This window comes from Halichoerus grypus, chromosome 5 (assembly GCF_964656455.1).
Source record: "Halichoerus grypus chromosome 5, mHalGry1.hap1.1, whole genome shotgun sequence".
NCBI lineage: Eukaryota > Metazoa > Chordata > Mammalia > Carnivora > Phocidae > Halichoerus > Halichoerus grypus.
In genome coordinates this window covers 83,894,632-83,918,487 of record NC_135716.1, presented here as the reverse complement: position 1 = coordinate 83,918,487, position 23,856 = coordinate 83,894,632, and the positions used below count along the sequence as shown (strand labels likewise).

The following is a 23,856-nucleotide window of genomic DNA, read 5'->3' as shown; positions in this document are numbered from 1 at the left end:
TCCATTTCAGTGAGGGAGGTGTTAAAGTCCCCTACTGTTATTGTATTGTCAATGTGTTTCTTTGCTTTTGTTATTAATTGGCTTATATAATTGGCTGCTCCCATGTTAGGGGCATAGATATTTACTATTGTTAGATCTTCTTGTTGCATAGACCCTTTAAAAAGGATATAGTGTCCTTCCCCATCTCTTATTACAGTCTTTGGTTTAAAATCTAATTTGTCTGATATAAGGATTGCCACCCCAGCTTTCTTTTGGTGTCTATTAGCATGGTAAATTGTTTTCCACCCCCTCACTTTCAATCTTGAGGTGTCTTTGGTTCTAAAATGAGTCTCTTGCAGACAACATATTGATGGGTCTTGTTTTTTTTTTATCCAATCTGATATCTTGTGTCTTTTGATTGGGGCATTTAGCCCATTTACATTCAGGGTAACTATTGAAAGATATGAATTTAGTGCCATTGTATTGCCTGTAAGGTGACTGTTACTGTATATTGTCTGTGTTCCTTTCTGGTTTATGTTACTTTTAGGCTCTCTCTTTGCTTAGAGGCCCCCTTTCAATATTTCTTCTAAGGCTGGTTTCGTGTTTGCAAATTCTTTTAGTTTTTGTTTGTCCTGGAAGCTTTTTATCTCTCCTTCTATTTTCTTTTTTTAAATTATTTATTTATTTTTGTAAATTTTTTTTTATTATTTTATGTTAGTCACTATACACCACATCATTAGTTTTTGAAGTGGTGATCCACAATTCATTGTTTTCATATAACACCCAGTGCTCCATGCAGTATGTGCCCTCCTTAATATCCATCACTGGGCTAAACCATCACACCACCCACCTGCCCTCTAAAACCCTCAGTTTGTTTCTCACAGTCCACAGTCTCTCATGGTTCATCTTTCCTTCCGATTTCCCCCCCCTTCGTTTTTCCTTTCCTTCTCCTAAAGTCCTCCATACTCTTCCTTATATTCCACAAATAAGTGATACCATACGATAATTGACTTTCTCTGCTTGACTTATTTCACTTAGCATTATCTCCTCCAGTCCCATCCATGTTGGTGTAAAAGTTGGGTATTCATCCTTTCTGATGGCTGAGTAATATTCCATTGTATATATGGACCACATCTTCTTTATCGATTCATCTGTTGAAGGACATCTCAACTCTTTCCACTGTTTGGCTATTGCAGACATTGCTGCTATGAACATTGGGGTGCATATGGCCCTTCTTTTCACTACATCTGTGTCTTTAGGGTAAATACCCAGGAGTGCAATTGCTGGGTCAGATGGTAGCTCTATTTTTAATTTTCTGAGGCACCTCCACACTGTTTTCCAAAGTGGCTGTACCAACTTCCATTCCCACCAACAGTGTAGGATGGTTCCCCTTTCTCCACAACCTCTCTAACATTTGTTGTTTATTTCCCTGTTCATTTTTGCCATTCTAACTGGTGTAAGGTGTTATCTCAATGTGGTTTTGATTTGAATTTCTCTGGTGGCTATTGATGATGAACACTTTTTCATGTGTCTGTTAGCCATTTGTATGTCTTCTTCAGAGAACTGTCTGATTATGTCTTCTGCCCATTTTTTGACTTGATTATTTGTTTTTTGGGTGTTGAGTTTGAGAAGTCCTTTATAGATCTTGGGTACCAGCCCTTTCTCTGTAGTGTCATTTGCAAATATCTTCTCCCATTCTGTGGGTTGCCTCTTTGTTTTGTTGACTGTTTCCTTTGCTGTGCAGAAGCTTTTTATCTTGATGTAGTCCCAAATGTTCATTTTTGCTTTTGTTTCACTAGCCCTTGGAGATGTATCTTGAAAGAAGTTGCTGTGGCTGATGTCAAAGAAGTTATTGCCTATGTTCTCCTCTAGGATTTTGATGATTCCTGTCTCACATGGAGGTCTTTCATCCATTTTGAGTTTATCTTTGTGCATCGTCAGGTTTCCCTCTTCTGCATGTGGTTGTCCGATTTTCCCAGCACCATTTATTGAAGAGACTGTCTTTTTTCCATTATGTATTTTTTTCCTGCTTTTCCAAAGATTATTTGACCATAGAGTTGAGGGTCCATATCTGGGCTCTCTATTCTGTTCCACTGGTATATATGTTTGTTTTTGTGCCAGTACCATGCTGTCTTGCTGATCACTGCTTTGTAATATAGCTTGAAATTGGGCAACGTGATGCCCCCAACTTGTTTTTCTTTTTCAACATTTCCTTGGCGATTTGGGGTCTTTTCCGATTCCATACAAATTTTAGGATTGTTTGTTCCAGTACTTTGAAAAATGTCATTGGAATTTTGATCGGGATGGCATTGAAGGTGTAGATTGCTCTGGGTAGCAGAGACATTTTAACAATGTTTATTCTTCTGATCCATGAGCATGGATTATTTTTCCTCTTTTTGTGTTTTCTTCAGTTTCTTCAGTTCTTTCATGAGTGTTGCGTTGTTAGTGTATAAAAAGCAAATGATTTCTGTGCATTGATTTTGTATTCTGCCACATTACTGGATTGCTGTATGAGTTCTAGTAATTTGGGTGTGGAGTTTTTTGTGTATTCCACATAAAGTATCATGTCATCTATAAAAAGAGAGAGTTTGACTTTCTCTTTGCCAATTTGAATACCTTTTATTTCTTTTTGTTATCTGATTGCTGTTGCTAGGACTTCTAGTACTATGTTGAACAATAGTGGCAAGAGTGGGCATCCTTGACATGTTCCTGATCTTAAGGGAAAGTCTCTCAGCTCTTCCCCATTGAAGATGATATTCACTGTGGGTTTTTCATAGATGGATTTTATGAACTTGAGGGATGTTTCCTCTATCCCTGTACTTTGAAGAGTTTTAATCAGGAAAGGATGATGTATTTTGTCAAAAGCTTTTTCTGCATTAATTGAGAGGACCATATCGTTCTTCTCTGTCCTCTTATTAATGTGTTCTATCACATTGATTGATTTGTGAATGTTGAACCACCCTTGCATCCCGGGGATAAATCCCACTTGATCGTGGTGGATGATCCTTTTAATGTATTGTTGGATCCTAGCTAGGATTTCGTTGAGGATTTTGGAATCCATATTCATCAGGGATATCGGTCTGAAATTCTCCTTTTTGATGGGGTCTTTGCCTGGTTGGGGATCAAGGTAATCCTGGCCTTATAGAATGAGTCTGGAAGCTTTCCTTCTGTGTCTATTTTTTGAAACAGCTTCAGCAGAATAGGTATTATTTCTTCCTTGAATGTTTGGTAGAATGCCCCAGGGAATCCATTGGGCCCTGGACTCTTGTTTTTTGGGAGGATTTTGATCACTGCTTCAATCTCGTTACTGGTTATTGGCCTATTCAGGTTGTCAATTTCTTCCTGTTTCAGTCTTGGCAGCTTATATGTTTCTAGGAAGGCCTCCATTTCATCCAGATTGCTCAATTTATTGGCATATAGTTGTTGATAATAATTTCTAATAATTGTTTCCACTTCCTTGGTGTTAGTCATGATCTCTCCCTTTTCATTCATAATTTTATTAATTTGGGTCCTTTCTCTTTTCTTTTGGATAAGTCTGGCCAGTGTTTTATCGATCTTATTAATTCTTTCAAAGAACCAGCTTCTAGTTTCGTTGATCTGATCTACAGTGTTTCTGGTTTCTAATTCATTGATCTCTGCTCTAATCTTAATTATTTCTCTTCTAATGCGTGGCTTAGGCATCCTTTGTTGATTTTTCTCTAGTTCTTTAAGGTGTAGAGTTAGTTGGCGAATTTGGGATTTTTCTATTTTTTTGAGTGAGGCTTGGGCAGCTATGTATTTCCCCCTTAGGACTGCCTTTGCAGTATCCCATAGGTTTTTTTTTTTTTTTTTAATTCTTATTTATTTATTTGACACAGAGAGAGAGAGAGAGACAGCGAGAGAGGGAACACAAGCAGGGGGAGTGGGAGAGGGAGAAGCAGGCCCTGGCTGAGCAGGGAGCCCGATGCAGGGCTCAATCCCAGGACCTTGTGATCATGACCTGAGCCGAAGGCAGACGCTTAACGACTGAGCCACCCAGGCGCCCCTCCCATAGGTTTTTGACCAACGTCTTTTCATTCTCACTGGTTTCCATGAATTGTTTAAGTTCTTCTTTGATTTCCTGGTTGACCCAAACATTCTTGAGCAGAGTGGTCTTTAGCTTCCAAGTGTTTGAATTTCTACCAATTTTTTTCTTGTGATTGAGTTCCAGTTTTAAAGCATTATGGTCTGAGAATATGCAGGGAATAATCTCAATCTTTTGATATCGGTTGAGACCAGATTTGTGACCCAGTATGTGGTCTATTCTGGAGAAAGTTCCATGTGCGCTTGAGAAGAATGAGTATTCTGTTGTTTTAGGGTGGAGTGTTCTGTAAATATCTATGAGGTCCATCTGGTCCAGTGTGTCATTCAAAGTGCTTGTTTCTTTGTTGATTTTCTGTCTAGATGATCTGTCTATTGCTGAGAGTGTGGTATTGAGGTCTCCTACAATTACTGTATTGTTATCAATATGAGTCTTTATTTTGGTTAACAGTTGGCTTATGTAGATGGCTGCTCCCTTGTAGGGGGCATAGATATTTACAATTGTTAGATCTTCTTGTTGGATAGACCCTTTAATAATGATATAGTGTCCTTCTGTGTCTCTAACTGCAGCCTGTAGCTTAAAATATAATTTGTCTTATATCAGAATTGTTACCCCAGGTTTCTTTTGAGGTCTGTTGGCATGGAAGATGGCTCTCCATCCCTTCACTTTCAGTCTGGTTGTACCTTTAGGTTCAAAATGAGTCTCTTGTAGGCAGCATATGGATGGGTCCTGTCTTTTTATCCAATCTACAACCCTGTGTCGTTTCATGGAAGCATTTAGGCCATTCACATTGAGAGTGATCATTGAAAGATTTGAATTTATTGTCATCATGTTGCCTGTGAAGACGTTGTTTTTATAAACTGTCCCTGTAAATTTCTTTTCTATATCACTCTTGGGGTCTTTCTCCTTTTATAGAACCCCCCTTGATATTTCTTGCAGGGCCAGCTTAGTGGTCGCATATTCTTTCAGCTTCTGCCAGTCTTGGAAGCTCTGCATCTCTCCATCCATTCTAAATGACAGCCTTGCCGGAAAAAGTATTCTTGGCTGCATGTTCTTCTCGTTTAGTACCCTGAATATGTCTTGCCAGGCCTTTCTGGCTCGCCAGGTCTCTGTGGATAGGTATGACATTATTCTGATGTTCCTCCCTCTGTACGTAAGGAATCTCTTCCCCCTAACTGCCCTTAAGATGGTTTCCTTGGTTCTAAGATTTGCGAGTTTTACTATTATATGCGGGGGTGTTGGCTTGTTTTCCTTGATCTTGGGAGGGGTCCTCTCTGCCTCTAGGACACAAATGTTTGTTTCACTCCCCAGATTAGGGAAGTTCTCAGCTACGATTTGCTCATATATGTCTTCTAGTCCTCTCTCTCTCTCTCTCTCCACCCCCTCAGGCATCTCAATAATTCTGACATTGGAACGTTTCATGGGTCACTTATTTCTCTGATTCTATTTTCATGGATTCTGAGTTGTTTTTTCCTGGACTCCTCTTTTCCCTTTTTATCTATTAAATGGTCTTCCAGGTCACTAATTCGTTCTTCTACCTCGCTTACCCTAGCTGTTAGATTATCTAGATTAGATTGGATCTCATTGATAACATTTTTAAGTTCTGCCAATTCAGCTTTCATTTCTGCCCTTAGAGACCCTATGTTGCCATTAATTGTTTTTCCATTCTAGCTATTGTCTTCACAATTGCCAGCCTGAATTCCATCTCCAACATCTTGGTTATATCTGCATCCATTTGTAAATCTGCAGCATAAGTCATAATCTCTGAGTTTCTATTTTGAGGGTTTCTCCTCCTAGTCATTCTTTAAGGGGTGGTTGAGGGAATGTATAGAGTCCAAATTATTGACCAGAACACAAGCAAGATGCACCTGTTTTCTAGGGACCTTAGGGTTGCTGGCCTCTTGTTTTCCCAGCCTGTCTTCAGGGGAGGGGCCTGCCCTGCTGATAGTCAGTCAACCTTGTTTGGGCAGAGTTGCCCTGCCCCCTGTGGTGGGGGATGGGCTTAGTGAAAACTGATTTTTGGGGGCTTTTGTTCTCTGGCAGCTTTCCATGGTGGCTTTCCGCATCTCTTCCAAGAGTCAGAGCAGAAGAGACCATTTCCAACCCTCTGCATCAGAGCAGAGAGATCGCAATCTGTTCTTCAGTGAGCCCTCCAGGCCACACTATCTCTGTTTCTGTCTGTGCTGCTATAAACTGCAGCATCCTGGGTTGTGCGCCCCTCCAGAGCGCTCTCAGTCCTCGCCCCCAGGTTGGAGCTCGTCTCTGCCCTTTGTGCTTCTAAAACTGCCAGCCACTCCCAGTTCGCAGGCAGGCCCCCTGCCCCACGTTTCCGTCCTGGGGGCTGCCTAAATTCCTTTCCCTGCCGCTAATGGTCTGTGAGTCTGTGCACACTCCCCAGCACAGGAGGCTATCGCTCACCGGCAGTGTAGGATCCCCATGGCCAGGCTTCCTCCTGCTGCCATTTATCCTCTGATATCTGCCTGCGGAATCACGGCTCCCTGCTATGTACCTCAAAACTAACCACCTGAGATATTGTTTGTAGAGATCCAGATCTATCTTCTTATATCTCAGGCTGATTTCGTGGGTGTTCAGAGTGGTCTGGTAGATATCCAGCTCAATTCTGGGGACCGGTTGGAATAGGGTCCCCTACTCCTCCGCCATCTTTTCCCCTTCCCTCTCCTTCTATTTTCAATGACAGCCTGGCTGGATATAGTATTCTTGGCTGCATATTTTTCTCATTTAGCACCCTGAATATATCATGCCGGTCCTTTCTGGCCTGCCAGGTCTCTGTGGATGAGTCTGCTGCCAGTCTTCTGTTTCTACCCTGGTAGGAGAAAGCACTTCGTGTCCAGAGCTGCTTTCAGAATTTTCTCTTTGTCTTGATATTTGCAAGTTTCACTTTTAGATGTTGGGGTGTTGACCTATTTATACTGATTTTGAGGGGTTTCTCTGTGCCTCTTCGATGTGGATACTTGTTTCCTTCCCAGGTTTGGGAGGTTCTTCACTATAATTTGCTCCAATATACCTTCTGCCCCTCTCTCTCCATTTTTCCTTTTCTGGGATCGCATTTATTCTATTATTGTTTCACTTTATGGTATCACTTATCACTCTAATTCTCCCCTCATGATCCGTAGTTGTTTTCCTCTCTTTTTCTCACCTCCATATTCTCCATTGTTTGGTCTTTTATATCACTAATTGTCTCTTCTGCCTCATTTATCCTAGCAATTGGAGCCTCCATTTTTGACTACACCTCATTAATAGCTTTTCATTTTGATTGGTTAGATTTTAGTTCTTTTATTTCTCCAGAAAGGGTTTCTCTAGTATCTTCCATGTTTTTTTCAAGCCCAGCTAGAATCTCTATAATCGTCACACTGAACTCTAGTTCCAACATCTTACTGATGTCCATATTGATTAGGTCCCTGGCAGTCGTACTCCCTCTTGTTCTTTTTTTTTTTTGAGGTGAGTTTTTCCGTCTTGTCATTTTGTCCAGAGGAGAACAGATGAATGAGAGAAGAAAATGCTAACAGGGTAACAATGACCCCAGAAAAATATACACTAAGCAAATCAGAAGAGACCCAAAACTGGGGGGAACGAAAGGGAAAGAAAGAAAAAATAAAAGGAAAAAAAAAGAAAAAGAAAAAAAAGAAAAACTTACATATGTATAAAAATTAAGGTAAATATGATGAAGGGATAGAATATGACTGTAAATATGAAAATTATAAAAGATTTTATAAAAGGAATTGATAAGATAAGAAGTTAGTTGAAAAAAGAAAGAAGGGAAATTAAAAAAAAAAAGGGGAGAGAATGTGATCAGGCAGGAGACTAGAACAAAGCCATACCCTAGAGACTTGGGGTATATTTTGGTCTGTTAGAAGAAACTGTATCCCAAAATTTTAAAGAGAGTACAACTTATATATATATACCAAAACTAAGGTTGACTACCATGAAGGGATAGAATATGACTCTAAAAATGAAAAATAAAAAAAGATTTTTTAAAAAGGGATTGATAAGATGTTGGTTGAAAAAGGGGAAAAGAAAAATTTTAAAAAAATAGAAAAAGAAAAAAGAAAATTAAAAAAATTAACTTTGAAAGACTAAAGAATCGGGGGAAAAAACCATCAATTCTATGAGCTGTATTCCCCTAGTGCTGGAGTTCTGCCGTTCTCATTGATCGGTAAACTTGGTCTTGGCTGGCTGTTCTTACAGATCTTCTGGGGGAGGGGCCTGTTGCCATGGTTCTCAAATGTCTTTGCCTGAGGTGGAATTGCCCTGCCCTTGCCAGGGGCCATGCTAAGTAATCTGCTTGGGTTTGCTCTTGGGAGCTTTTGTTCCCTGCAAGCTTTCCGTACAGCTTTGGAGGACAAGAAAGAAGATGGAGGCCTTCAATCTCCACCCCAGAGGAGCCGAGAACTCAGGGCCCCACTCCTCGGTGAGCGCCCAGAGAAAAGCAGTCAATCACTCCTGTCTCCCCGGTCTCCGGCCACACTCCATGCTCACCCAGCCTGTGACCGAGCATTTCTATCTCTGGCACACGACCCTGTTTGGAGTCTCCAAACCCAGCAGATTCCTGCAGTGCATTCCCATGCCACTTCTCCTGGGGGAGGAAGGGGAGTCTCCTAGGATCTGCCGCTTGTTGGGTCCAACTGTGCGGTGGATCATGGTTTATGGAAACCCCAGCTGTACGGTGGCCCAACTGTGCGGTGGATCATGGTTTATGGAAACCCCAGCTGAGAGCCGACTCCTCAGCTCTGTCTTTGCAGCCAGCTTCCCCACTCTGATACCTGGGAGCTCTGTTACACTCAGGCACCCCTGGTCTTTCTGTGACCCCGAGGGTCCTGAGACCGCACTGTCCCAGCAAGTGTTCCACCCCCGCTTAGCCACTGGAGTGATGTCCCTCAGAGGAGCAGACTTCTAAAAGTTCTGATTTTGTCTCTGCAGCTCTATTACTTGCCAGTAGCGGCTGTCGGAGGCCCCCTACCACCTCCCCCCACTGTCTACCTTCCTGTATATCACCTCGGATTCACTTCTCCTCATGTCCTACCTTCCAGAAAGTCATCTCTTTTCTGTTCAGAGATTTGCTGCTATTCTTTTCTTTGATCTCCTGTTGAGTTTGTAGGTGTTCAGAATGGTTTGATCCCTATCTAGCTGAATTCCTGGGACCAGATGAAATTTAGGTCTCCTACTCCTCCGCCATCTTCCTCCTCCTTTTGCATGTGGCCTTTCTTTTCACTACATCTGTCTTTGGGATAAATACCCAGTAGTGCAATTGCTGGGTCAGAGGGTAGCTCTATTTTTAATTTTTTGAGGAACCTCCACACTGTTTTCCAAAGTGGCTGTACCAACTTGCATTCCCATCAACAGTGTAAGAGGGTTCCCCTTTCTCCACAACCTCTCCAACATTTGTTCTTTTTTTGCCTTGTCAATTTTTGCCATTCTAACTGGTGTAAGGTGATATCTCAACGTGGTTTTGGTTTGAATTTCCCTGATGGCTAATGATGATGAACATTTTTTCATGTGTCTGTTAGCCATTTGTATGTCTTCTGATTTTCTTTTTTCTATTATTTGTGGTCCTTGGAGCCTCAGTAGTTTTGCTATAAGTTCTCTGACCTTCTTGATGGTATGAGCCAGGCCCTCAGCAGCCACAGTGGGGCAGGACAAGTTTTTCAGTCCCGGGAGGAGGTGTGAGGAAGAGGAGGTCATGGGGCTGCTAATGCCCTGTGGCCTGGCCTCCATGCTGGTGGCTGCTCTGGCCTAGAGAAGGGGATCTGACCAGGAGCCATGGTGCCTGCCTTTGAGAAGGAAGCTTCTTGCCCCTTGCACACATGCATTCCTTTGAAAAGGCAGCTTCTTGCCTCTTTAGACATCAGGTGCTCATCTGAAAAGCAGGGTGGATAGGGCTCTTTCATCAGGGTGCAGTGAAGATATAATAGGAAAGTGTTTTGCAGATGGTTATGAATTACAACAAAATAAAGTTCTTACTATTTTGAGCTGTGATTGTGGTTCTGGTTCTTCAGAGAAAGAGTTGGGTGGTTTGGGGTAAGCAGGTCGAAGTTTGTTATGTTTGGAGAATGTGTGACATTTTGTGGTAGGCTATGTTGATGGTCTCCCCACCCATGCTGTCTGGATCTATTTCCTCCTCTGTAGAGTAACATAATAACAGTACCAACTTCATTGTGCTGTCTGAGGATAAAATGAATTAATCTACTTGGAGCACTGAGATTAGCTGTTGGCACCTAATAAGAGTTTTACATAGATTAACTCATTAAATCATCACACAATCCAGTGAGGTTAGGTACTATTTTTCCTTGCTCCACTGGGGAGGAAACCAAGATCAGATGGGCGAAGTGGGTAGCCCAAGGTCACACATCTGTTAAGTGGCTGAGCTAGGATATACGGCCAGGCAGTCTGCCTTGAGAGTCCACATTTTAACCCCTGTCCTATACTGCCACTACCCTATAATGGGATGAGGAGAAAAGGTGGGTAAGGAAGGAGAAAAGCCTGGCCTTTCCCATCCAGCAGTTAAGACAACAGTCAGGCTTCCTTCATGCTTCTTAGCCCCTCCTCACATAGTCCCCTCCAGCCACACCTCCTTCAGGAAGTCTTCCCAGAGGAGTCCCACCCATGTGATCATCCTATTTTCTCCATCTACTTTGAACTTATGAACCTAATTGTCTGCATGGTGCTTTGTAATGCTTTTAAAATTATTATTCAATTTGATGGGCATTTATCAAATGCCTAGAACATAGGGTTAAAACCACAGGGTATGCAGACATGGATATAAAACATAGTTTCTCCCTGCCAGGTAATTTCTTATCATGCCAAGGATGTAGACTAAGATAGCCATACAGAATACCTTTGAAAGAGAAATTGAGATCAGTGTTGTAAAAGAAATATGAACAATGTACAACAAAATTGTGGGGGAAATAATGGTCAATTCAGACTGGGCTGGATGGCTTTGGACAGCTTCACAGACTCCAGGGAGGAGTCAATGATGACTTCCGGTGGCATTTGAACTGAGTCTTAAAGGATGGCTAAGAGTTTAAAAGGTATAATATGGTGGGAGAGCAATCAGAGTAGGATGAGGCAACACTGTTGGTGCTATGGTAGCCCCTTTGTGGTTGTTATTCACAGGAGCAGGAGCTCTTGAAACTTTTTCAAGTGTTTGCATCTCAGTTAAATCATCAATGGGGACTCTGAACTCTGTGCTCTTGTTCTGGATTTCCCCAGGCTGACACATGACTCAGAGCTCCCTTCTTCTGCAGGGGACCAACTGTCTTCTGATCACATGCTTGCCTACACTGCTCCCATTTCCCTGGTCTGGCAGGAGCACCTCTCTGGGCTGAGAGAGCAGAGCTGGAGCCCTGTGCCTACACTCTCTGGCAGTGCACCCAGGGAGGCTGTTCCCACTCCCTGGTCCCAGAGGAAGCATCCAGCTATGGTGCTTTAGGTTCTGAGCTTTGAGATCTCATGTAATAGGTGCCAGAGGCTTGGGGTTAACATGAGGAATCTAAACAGTAGACCACCTCTGAATAAGCAGGGAACTTTTCCCAGGCAGTAACTTCATTTTTCCATCCATCCATCCAACAAACACTTGTTTAGCCCCCTCTCTGTGCTGGGAATCCAAAGGCCAAAACCCCCCAGCTCTTGCCCTCAAGTTCAGAGTCTAGTGACATGTGATTATATGTTTATAATACTGAGTACTCTGATGAAGGAAGCAAAGAGAAGGGGTACCCAAACCAGAACTGGGGTTAGAGAGTTGACAAATCTTGAACAGTCTCAGTGGGCAAAAAGAAGGTAAAAGAGGTGGTGCAAGCAGGAGGTGTAGTAGAAGGCAAAGGTGTGGGGTGTCCAAGGACACTTTTGCTGTGGTAGTGACAGAGTTGGGGGCAGAGGCTACACAGCTTTGTGGCTGGAGGAGGCAGACAGAGTCAGATCATGAAGGTTCTTGGGGGCCATACAATAGCATTTGGATGCTACCCTTGGGGTCCTGAAGGGTTTTGAGCAGAAGAAATGGCTTGTTTTATAGAGAAAACACTGTGGTGAGGAGAATGCAGTGTTGGGGGAGGCAGTTTTCAGGGAAGAGAAGATGAGGACCTGGCCTGGGACAGGGAAGGGGACTAGAGAGGGGGAGAGGTTTGGGAGGTAGTAAGCAGGTACAATGGATCAGCACTGTCAAGAAAGTGTGGAGGGACATGGAAGAGTCAATGATGACTTACAGTGGCCTGACTTTGGCCATCACTTGTCGCTGGTCGCTGGTGATGCTCTTCACTGGGACAGAGAGCAGGAGGAGGAGCAGGAGAGCAGCAGGCCTGGGGCAGAGATGAGTTCAGTGTGGGATGAGTTGAATCAGTCAGAGATAAGGTGCTGGAACTGAGGGTTCATTGGGTCCTAAGGTAGAGATCTGGAAATCTTCCAGACATAAGTCCTAGGTAAAAAGCAGAGAGTAATGGACTTGAGTGGCGTGTATGAAGTAGATTCTAAAGAGAAATGGAGAAGACCAGAAAGAGTTGCATCAAAGACAGGGCACAACTGAGGCCTGTGTCAAAGACATGCAGCAAAGTAGAGAGAAAGGGTTCCTGGAGTTGGCATGGCTGGCCCCAGAGATAACAGATTTTGAAGAACAGAAGAAGTCAGAATGAAGTGAGTTGAGGAATAAGTGGGTGTCAAAGAGAACATGAAGGCATTTTTTGCAGTAAGTTTGGCTAAGAAGGTAACGAGGAGAGAGAGGGGAGAGACCAGTGAAGAAGCATTGTTTTAGAATGGGAAGGGCTTGATGTGCTCAGGCCTGGTTGTGGGGGTGGGGAGGAAGTCAGTAGAGAGAAAGGTTGAACAAAGACTATGTCTCCAGCTCAGTGGGTCCCAGAGGGGCCTCTGGGCCTTGAGGGCATAGGGCACTCCAGGTCCTGTGGGTAAGGCAGCCTTCCAGGGGAATGGCTGCCATGCCCCACCCCTGTGCCCCACCCAGGCCTCAGCCCCTTCACACTTCAGCAGAGACCCTGTTGGGTCTTTGCTCTCAAAGGTGGCCCCAGCTGGCAGAAGAGCTGCCTTGGAATCCAGCCCAACCTACTCTTGTCCTCAAGGCTTCAGCCTGCACTGAGCAACACGAAGTTTTCTTTGGGTCTTTCCTGCCAGCAGTGGAGGAGGGTGGGACAAGCCTGGCAGAGTGTAGGGCAGAAGCCTCAGGCCTTGGTTCTGAGCCAGGCAGGGGCCCGGGGTAACTAGGCTAAGGGTCTGGCTGCCACCTGGTGTTGAGAGCTGGATGCACAGCAGGATGGCCTCTAGTAGGCACCAGCCCTGAGCTGGGGATAAAGAAAGAGGAAAAACTTTCACCATTCAGAAGCTTCTTGTTTTGATGAAGTCCCAATAGCTCATTTTTGCTTTTGTTTCCCTTGCTTCCAGAGATGTGTCTGATAAGTTGCTATGACCAAGGTCAAAGAGGCTGCTGCCTGTGTTCTCTAGGATTTTGATGGTTTCCTGTCTCACATTTAAGTCTTCTATTCATTTTGAATTTATTTTTGTGTATGGTGTAAGAAAGTGGTCCAGTTTCATTCTTCTGCCTGTTGCTGTCCATCTCACAACAATCAACAAAACTAAAAGACAACCTAAGGAATGGGAAAAGATATTTGTAAATGACATATCTGATAAAGAATTAGTATACAAAATCTAGAAAAAACTTCTCAAACTCAACACCCAAAGAATAAATAATCCAGTTAAGAAATGGACAGAAGACATGAACAGACATTTTTCCAAAGAAGACGCACAGATGGCTAACAGACACAAAAAAAGATGCTGAACATCATCAAGGAAATACAAATCAAAACAATGAGATACCACCTCACACCTGTCAGAATGGCTAAAATTAACAACACAAGAAACAACAGTGTTGGTAAGGATGCAGAGAAAGGGAAACCCTCTTACACTGTTGGTGAGAATGCAAGCTGGTGCAGCCACTCTGGAAAACAGTATGGAGGTTCCTCAAAAAGTTGAAAATTGAACTACCCTAAGACCAGCAATTGCACTACTAAATATTTACCCAAAGGATACAAAAATATATCACCCCGATGTTTATAGCAGAATTATCAACAATAGCCAAACTATGGAAAGAGAAGAAACGTCCATTGACTGATGAATGGATAAAGAAGATGTGGAGTGTATATATATATATACAGTGGGATATTATTCAGCCATCAGAAAGAATAAAATCTTGCCATTTGTAACTATGTGGATGGAGCTAGAGTGTATTATGCTAAATGAAGTCAGTCAGAGAAAGACAAATACCATATAATTTCACTCATATGTGGAATTTAAGAAAGAAAACAGATGAACATAGGGGAGGGAAAACAGAGAGAAGGAAACAAACCATAAGAGACTCTTAATGATACAGAACGAACTGAGGGTTGATGGAGGGAGGTGGGTGGGGAGATGGGCTAAATGGGTGATGGGTATCAAGGAGGGCACTTGTTGTCATGAGCACTAGGTGTTGTGTGTAAGTGATGAATCACTAAATTCTACACCTGAAACCAATTTTACCAGGTATGTTAACTAACTAGAATTTAAATAAAAACTTGAAATTAAAAAAAAAAAAGAGGAAAAACCAGAAAACCTGCAGGGAAGGCAGGCTTCAGTGTGGGGCACACCATCCTGAATCAGAGAGGGAGTGTATTTCATATGGTGAAGATGAACAGTGAATTTACTAGTTAGTCTGAGGCCAGAGGCCAATAAAACTAACAGTGCACAGTTACCTGTACTGTCTCCCATGAGACTCTCTGAGTTAGTTACTATCATTTTCCATATTTTACAGATGGGGCTTATCCCTGGAAGGTTCAAAAGGTTTGTCCAAATCAGTGGCCTTTGAATGGCAGAACTGGGATTTGAAAGGAGTTTTCAGACATTGAGAGGGGGCTGGGTAGGGGCGGGCACTGAATTTCATGTCAGGAGCAATAGGAATAGTCTGGGCAGATGTAAGCATGGAGTGTGGAGGGTCTGGGCAAAATAAATGATAAATGTGCCCTGTTGGCCTTAAGGTAGAGAGTGAGGCTTGGAGATAAGAAGCGCATCCCTGCCCAGGATGAGTATGAATGGCCACTGGGCTTGAGGAGAGGTTTACCAGGGGGACAAGCCCCAGCAAGTCCCACAGAGGAGCCAAGACAGAAGTTGGCCCCATATGTCAGGGACCCTCTGGGTGGAGACCTAAGTGGTGGCTGATAGGAGAGTTGATGACAGGCCCAATGAGCATGTGATCTGCTAATCAGCAGCTAGAACAGAAGCCCCAAGATAGGAGAAATGTACCAGTGAGTGGATGGGGCCCTAAGAGCAGGTAACACCAGGGGAATTGAGACCAGGGAAGAGAAAAATTCATCAAGCTTACCTGCTGGCAGGTACCAGCTGGGAAGGGAGATAAAGGGGCCTCTGAGGGATGCTGGTCAGGGGTGGGTGGGCAGGACTGCCTTCAGTTCAGAGTCCCTAGTGGGAAACACAGAAGCATTTTCTTCTCACCTGCCTGCACCATGTCGGTAGAGGTGTGGGGGCAGCAGCTGGGGTCAGGTAGCTGATCCCTGCTAAGAGTAAAAAGGCAGAGTCTTGGTGGCACCTGCCAGCCACACCAATCTGCATCTCCCAATGCTGGAGGATATGGGTTCTGTGCCTGGCACAGCTTCCCACTTCTACCACTTCCTAATTACTTTCTTCTATTTTTGTTTTCCTCTCAGTTTCTCAAATAAAGTTCCCTTTGAAAAAATATCCCCACTCCCATTTTCTCTTAACAAGAAGGTGGAATCATTTGTCCCCATGCAGGGCAGGTTAACTAAAGGGACAGAACATCTCTAGGTGCCCAGGCCATAGGGTCTGAGTGGGAAGGGAAGTGAGCTCACACGGGCAGACAGGGACTACTTGGAGAGAAGACTGGCAACGTGGGATCTGTCCTACTGACAATGTCACTGCCCTGGCAGCACCCCTCAAAGGCCTCAGTAATCCTGCCCCCTTCACCCTCCCTGTGTCTCAGTAACCCCTCTTCTCACACACACTCAACACCTCCTTGCTTAACCATTCAAAAGTGACTAAATGGGTGAGTAGCAAACTAGGTCCTATTGCTAATCTATCAATAACTATGAATCAGTGACTGTATGCCCAACATCTGCTATTCCCACTCAGATTGCCTTAAATTTTTATTTTTAATAAAAATCTGGCTATAAGGTAAGACAGGCCCACTTTGGAAAAGTCAGGAAAGCATAATGAGGACAGTGGCAATCAGGCTTTTTCATTAATTAAAATTAACAACTTTATCTCACTTCTGATGACTAGTAAGTTCTTCCCACTTCTCTTCTCAGCCACCAAAGGGTCCTGGTGCTCTGGCGGCTTGTCTACAGTGAGTTCTCAGTCAATATTTGTGGGGTGGCTGGTTGTTGACTGGCATGCCCAGCGAGCTCCACATATCCTGTAAACATTTGAAACCATGGTGTGTGTTGGTGGTGGTAGCTGGTCTGTGACATACTGTCTGGGGAGCTGACTAGATTCCACATAGACTTGTTTTTCCCAGGTTAACTGGTAGCTTTCTTCCATGACCACAAGCTCAGCCCTGCAGGAAGTGGGTTTGGATGATGCTTCTGGATCACCTGAATGTGAGTTGATCCTGGGAGGAGTCGGTATCTCCTCAGTCAGATGGTGGGTGCCAACTGTGTGCCAGGCACTGTGTGGGCTACAGGGGATATAAAGATGAAGGTTGTTAGAGACAGGATCCACAAGCTAACTGGAAAGTGACCTGATAAATGTGGTCCTAGAGTTAGATACAAAACTCTGGGGGAACTAAGGGAAATGGCCCTGGGCATGAGTCACTCCAGGAGGGCTTCATGGAAGAGGCAGCATGACAGTTGGATCTTGAAGGGTGACTGGGGTATAGTTGCCTGGGGGACTTTGTGGCCAGGTGGAGAGAAGGGAGGCTATTCTAGACAAAATGAAGAATAAGAACAGTGACCTGATGTATGAAGGCTAAGGACCTTCTGTGGCTTTCATTTTCACATCTGAGCTGCACCATTAATAAGGGTGGCTGCTGCCTCAGAGACCCCTTGTGAGCAGCGATCTGCCCTAGAACTGCAGAGGACCCTGCCCCTTGTTCCTCCACGCTCTTCCTTGCGTTGACCTAGCAGGGAGCAGCCATGTCTGCTTGTGCTGTCAGGCCCAGGTTCAGTGCCTCTTTCCCTGCAGCCTCTGGGATTGTTGAGACAGATGTGACTGCTCCCACTTCTGGACTCTCACTGTACCCTGTCCTTACTGCTGTCATGGCCCCTTACACAGCAACTGTCTCTGTTTTAGGGTTTGGTTTTCTTTACTAGACTATGTGCTCCTTAGGCAGGAAATGTTCTTGGTTCATCCCTGCAGTCTTAGCATCTGGCATCAGACCTCACAAAAAACACACACTCAATAAATCTTTAATTCTTTAGCTTATTCTGTGAACACCTGCCAGTCACTCATCAGACCCTGGCTCAGTTTCCCCAACTAACCTCATTAGGGATTAAGGTAGGGCCCTCAGCAGTCTGCTGCAGGGTGAGAAGGTTCAGAGTAGATTGCCCTCATCAACCTCAATTAGTGCTTTATTGAGAAGGTCACAATTGAGGCTTATGTAACAAGAGCCCATTATTTAATTGATTAAAACAGGTTTTCAGTTGGCAGCTTGACAAGTGCATACTGCACAGCCTCTCCCACTCCACCTACAGGGCTGGTAAGTGACAGATTTGGGTGGCAAATTCTTGGAATGCCTTGAAGATCCTGCTCAAGCCAGCCAGCTGGGTGCTACTGGGATAGGGAGGATGCTGGTGACAAATGTGACCTGATTACTTATAGCTCTTTGTTCCTAGGATGGGCCTTGGGAGCCTGACCAGTTGCTGAACCGGCTGTCAAACAGCCCACCCGGGACTGGGAGAAGATGAAAACACGTCTCCTTGGTCCTGTCCTGTTGCATCATTTACCCCATTTGGGAACCTGCACCTTGACTTTTCTACTAATGGCCAATTGAAGAATCAGAACATTGATATAATAATAATAATAATAATAATAATAATAAATATATATATATAATATAATAATAAATATATTTCCTGTAAGGGAGTTTTGTGATGAGGCACTACCAAGGAAGAGTGGATGGATGAATGGATAAGCAGAAGGGTGGGATATATAGATAAACAGATAGTAAATCATCAAATGGATAGACATGTAGATAATAGAACAGGTGGATGGATTATTGGATTGATGGGTGGGAAGCGAACCCGTGCTTATGGCCCCCCTAGGGACATAAAGTCCTCTAGTTGTTGGTGGCAGTGCTGGCAGATGCTGCCACAGTAGTACCTTAGTTTCTGAAGGCTTGCTGTGAATATTTGAAGAGCTAAATATAAAGGGATAACTCTTCCAATTTATTTTTCAGGAAATAGCAACAAATTGAATGCAGCCGAAGCATCTTCAAAGATTTACTGCCTTCCAAGACTTTTAAGCCTGAAGATATCTTCATCTTCCCCTCTCACAACTGACAGGGAGGACAAATAAGACTGAGTGAAATAACCTGCAAATAGAACACCTTAAGAAAAGTACACCTATAAAAATAAGGTAACACAATAACACTGCAAACAGTTTGGCAAATGGAGAAAAAAGAATCACCTTAATAAACCCATCATTGTAGAGCAGGCCTTGTTGTTTTGTGTGGCTGTGCTTCTGCACAGGAAACATACGTAGCTGCAATCATCATGCTCATGACTACCCTCTGTACCCTACTTTCTCCACCTCACATGATGTCATGAGCATTTTTCTATGTTGCCACATAGACTTTATAATTACTTTAAATGACTGTAAAATATTCCATTCTCTATGCTACTGTTGAATATTTAGGTTTCTTGTATTTTTTTCCTTTGCTCATTTTCACGAATTAACAAATGTTAGGTACTTCACCTGGTGCCTGGCAAAATGTATACACTTAATAGGTGCTTTATTTCCTTCCCATCTCTCTCCTTTATATATCTTCATATTTGGGCTTTTCCTTAGGAAAAATTTCTTAGGATAAATATTAGTTCAAGAGTTTAAATAATTATATGGCTTTTCATGCATATGGATGCCATGTTGCTTTATTAATAACCATGATGATAATATAAATAGCTCCACAATTACACATATTATCTCCTAAAATCCTCTCAACATCTCTAAGGAGTAGCCATTACCCCATTTTTGATGAGAAAGCAGAAGCCCACACATTTAAGTAATTTGTCTAACATCCATGTTTGTTCTGTTTTCTTCTTTCTTTTCAGGGACTGGTACAGTGTCTGGCACATGGAATGGCTTCAATAAATATTTGCTGAATGAAGTCCACAGATGGGAATGCCATGATTAAGCCCAGATCTGATTTACTTCAAAGCTTGCACTTTTTCCCTTAAATCTTGCCAACTGGCTTTTGACATTTATTTGGGTGGGGGTAAGGTGTTGCCTTACCTTTTAATGAAGGACTCAGACTTAGTGAAGCATCCATTCAAGCTTAGGGCAAACATGTGACAACAAATGATGTGCTGTGGGTGGGAGTTTAGGAGCCTAATTGTAGTTAGCCTAGAACTGTACCTGCCTTTTTCCTGAGGTCACCCATGCACAGCTATCATGTAGTTTTAAGAACAATGCCATAGGAGAGTGGTCCTAAGTGCTTGGTAGCCACATTGAATTCAGAGGGTTTGTTGTTGTCTTGTGGCTGTGTGACCTGATTACACATTTACAGAAATGATGTACTCCTTAGGATCACTCTCTAACATCCAACTGTACATGCTGAAGAGGCAGAACAGCCTTGAGCCCTATTCTTCCTAGTTTCAGAGGATGCATCCCAAAGAACACCAGCCCTAAGAGTCTTGAGTAGTCATTTCCTCAGGTTGTGTCTTCTTGGCATAAGGCAGGAACCTATGTCCTATTTCTGTTGTATAGGATGAGTATTTTGAGCGTCAGAATGGTTCTTCAGAGACCCTTTAAATAATAAAGTCTGTACACTGATGCTACCTAGCTAGGCAGAGGGCTGGAGAGTTCAATGATAGAGCTTGCCTCAGGGCTATGAAGGAGACCCAACATGGTAGTGCTTCCTGTATGATGTGTGTGAGTATGAGTGTGTGTGTGTGTGTGTGTGTGTGTGTGTGTGTGTGCCTAGGTATCTAAAGCTCAATGGCAGTGGGTAAAATGTTCTGGACATCTCTCCAGATAGGAGTCACTGCCCCTTCAGCATGGCCTGTGGTGGGGGAACTTAGTCCTCTTCTTGGCTCTGGAAGATCAGAGGCGACTCTGCCCATGCCTTCTCTGATAAGGGCCAGGGGTTTGGAAAGTCAGCTTCATCTTAGTCATTGGCTCATGGTCATCTTGCCAGGATAAATGGAGGCCACTTTATTCAACACATGTTTATCAAGCTCTTGCTATGTGCCAAACCCTAGTCCAGGCACTGGTTATACAGTGGTGAGTAAAACCTACAAAACCCTACTTTCATGGAGCTTACATTACAGTTGGGTAGACTAGCAACAGGCAAAATAATAAATAAAACATATCAAAGAGTTACAAGGGCTATGGAGGGGCAGAAATGATGGGTAGGGAGTGCTGGAGTGGGGTGGAGGGAGTGGATGAGTGTGGAAAGGTGGTATGTGTGCCAGCTGTAGACTGTGCATGGGACCACTCCAAGAAGTGGCCTTTCTTGGCCTCTGGCCACTTAGGTGGCACTGTCCTACCCCTGTGGGCAATCTTTACACATCACCCTCTTTGTTTTCTTCCTAGAGCTTGTTGTGTTCTGCAATGACCTTGTTCATTTGTCTGTCTATTCCTTCTTCAAATGATTCAGATGAATTCTTGTGAGATTCCAAAAGGTGTAAATTTGGAGAGGAAATGGAGATGGGGATGGGTTGTGAAAGCTAGGTCATGACTCCATGTGCCAAGTTCAAGTTGAGAAGGTTCTGACAGACTTGGAAATTGAATTCATAGCTGGATAGTCCTGGTGCCTGTTTCAGAGATTCTCCTGACTGGGGAGAAGGGAAGTATACTAATGGAAGAGGGATTTGGAGAAGGAATTTGGATTGGAGACCATGAGAACTGGGGGAGCCACTTGGACCTCTCTCCCTTCTTGTTCTGAGCACGATGCAGGAGGGCAGGGTTTTCAAAACAGGGCTGCCATTTAGTTAGAGCCTGGCTTGTTCCTGATCTAGTGCTGAGATGTTAGAAGAGCTCAAATAGGAGGGACCCCCATCCCTGCACTGACCTTAGCCCCATTGTCCCACCTCTAGCAAGTTGCAACAGATTTTCCTATAGGAGCCTTGGCTAGGGAGGGGTGCCCTTAATCAGCAACCAAAACTCTGGGCAGGTGTTAATTAGGTCCAAGCAGCTGGACCTAATTTTTTAGGTCATCTTTCCTTTATTAAAGATGAGAAGAGTGTAAGGGGGCCCCTGCTTCTCCTTGGCTCTTCCCTGACTTCCAGAGAAGGCTGGGAGGTGGGGCTGGAGTTGGCCTGTTCTGGGGGAGGTTGAATAGAAGACCTGGTCCACAGAGCAGACTGCTGCTCTGCTGTGAAGCCATGCACAGAGGCAATGCCCTAGCTCAGACCATGAGAGGATGCAAGCAGAGGAGGGCCCTCTGAAAGCCCTGGACACTGGGTGTTGTTCTCAGCAGGAGAGGAAGGATCTTTGCTTGTGGTGCCACTTGCCACTGCTCCATCCAGCTGGTCTCATTCTGAGCATTTTTTCTTGTCATTTCCCTCTAATTATAAACATGATAAATACACACACACACATACACATTGCTTATCACAGGTTTTGGAGGCAGAGTGACTTGGAAGAAAACAGGTTTAGTAACAGAAAAGCAGGAGATTGGAATTGGAGGATTAAGGTTACAGTTCTTATTAGTTGACTCTCTGTTATGTGTTCATTTTACTTAAGTTGTGCTGACATATCTACCATCTATAAAATGGGTATTTAAAAAATTCATTCTTATTATGAGCATTTACATTTGTCATGAAGAGCTGAGATAATACTCTGGTAATTATGTGTAAACCCTGAAGTTCTGTCCCGGTATAAGGAAGAGAACTATCATTAAGCCATATACTCTCATTGGAGTGGACTGTTAAAGGAACTGAACTGACAGGTATAAGAGGTTGTAAATATTTTAAAACCCTTTTGAATTAACTTCTTCATAAGTGAATTGAGAGGGTTGGACCAGATGGGCAAGAGCCCTTCCAGGTTAGAGTTTGATTTTGAGGAGCAAACAGCAGACAGAGGTGTTTCTCGGTGGAGGTGGGGGTGGGGGTCCTTGCAGAGCACATGTGGCCTGCATGGGAGCCCCTGATACAGGACAGCATGTGTCAGGACAAGCATGGCCTTTGGCTCAAATGCCAGCCCCACCTGTTTGACGTTAGGCGAGTTTCCTAACGTCTTGGAGTCTTAGTTTCTTCATCTGTGAAATTGAGATAATTATTTCCGTCTCTTGCTTTGGGGTTGGAATGAAGAATTAAGTGAAAAAAATTACACAAAGTGCTTGGCCAAGGAATTTCAGAGTGTGGGAAATGGAAAGGTCCTTAGATATTACCTAGTCTCACCCTTCGTTTTACAAATGAAGAGTTGAGACTCAGAGAGGTAGGTGCCCAAAATTTCACTTCACAGAAAATTAGTGGGAAAGCCTAGATGAATACCAGGTCCCCAGAAGGCCATCCATTCAGGTTTTATAATCTATGCTTGAGGGACTCCACCTCTGTTGCTGTTGGAGAGCCCTATCCTACTCGGCCATGGTAGTCTAATTCTGGAAGGACAGGCTGGTGGCTAGCAGTCTTTCCTGAAGTCCACAGGCTCCCCCTGCTGGGCAGATGCCTTAACCGGCCCATGGGCACTTCCCGGGTGATAGGTTTTTAGGTTTTCAGTATTCCACATCATTGTGCCACTTTAAAAGAGATTCAAGAGGGCATTTGTTGTGATGAGCACTGTGTATTGTATGTAAGTGATGAATCACTGAATTCTACTCCAGAAACGAATATTGCACTGTATATTAACTAACAAAATTTAAATAAAAAAGGAGATTCAAATAATAAAAAAAGTGTTGGGGTGCCTGGGTGGCTCAGTCGTTAAGCGTCTGCCTTCGGCTCAGGTCATGATCCCAGGGTCCTGGGATCGAGCCCTGCATCGGGCTCCCCGCTCCGTGGGAAGCCTGCTTCTCCCTCTCTCACTCCCCCTGCTTGTGTTCCCTCTCTCGCTGTGTCTCTCTCTGTCAAATAAATAAAATCTTTAAAAAAATAAAAATAAAAAAAATTAAAAAAGTGTTTTCCTATGATCCCACATAATTACCATTTCATGTGCTCTTCATTCTGTTGTGTAGCTCCAGATTTCTGTTTATCATTTTCCTTCTGCCAGAAGACTTCCTCTAACATGTCTTCTAGTTCAAGTTTGCTGTTGATAAATTCTTTCAAAATTTGAATATCTTAAAATGTCCTTAATTCGTCTTCATTTTTGAAAGACATCTATACTGGGTGTAGAGGTCTAGGTTGAAAGTTATTCTCTTAGTAATTTAAAGATATTCCTCCACCATCTTCTGGCTTGGATCATTTCTGGCAAGAAGCTTGCTATCACTCTTCTCTTTCTTCCTCTGTAAACGTACTTTTTCTCTGGCTTCTTTGAAGATTTTTTTTTTTTTCTTCATCAGTGGTTTTAAGCAATTTGATTATGAAGTTCCTTGGTGTAGTGTTCTTTATATTTCTTGTGCTTGGGGTTTATTGAGATTCTTAGGCATATATATTTTTTTAAAGATTTATTTATTTACTTGAGAGAGAGAGAGAGAGAGCAGGGGGAGG

The 23,856-nt window shown here is 43.5% G+C and overlaps 1 long non-coding RNA gene across 3 annotated transcripts in view; it reads left to right on the top strand.

Moving 5' to 3' along the window:
* LOC118552378 (uncharacterized) overlaps positions 1–19,513 on the top strand; it is a 604,572-nt gene extending 585,059 nt beyond the window's left edge. For 2 of the 3 annotated variants that reach the window (XR_013447914.1, XR_013447913.1), the window contains 2 exons: positions 18,453–18,631; positions 19,324–19,513. This is a non-coding gene — a long non-coding RNA (uncharacterized LOC118552378). Of the gene's footprint in view, positions 1–17,889; positions 17,977–18,452; positions 18,632–19,323 lie in introns of all 3 variants that reach the window. The other variant, XR_013447915.1, reaches the window with a different exon arrangement.
* Positions 19,514–23,856: the final 4,343 nt, after the last annotated feature.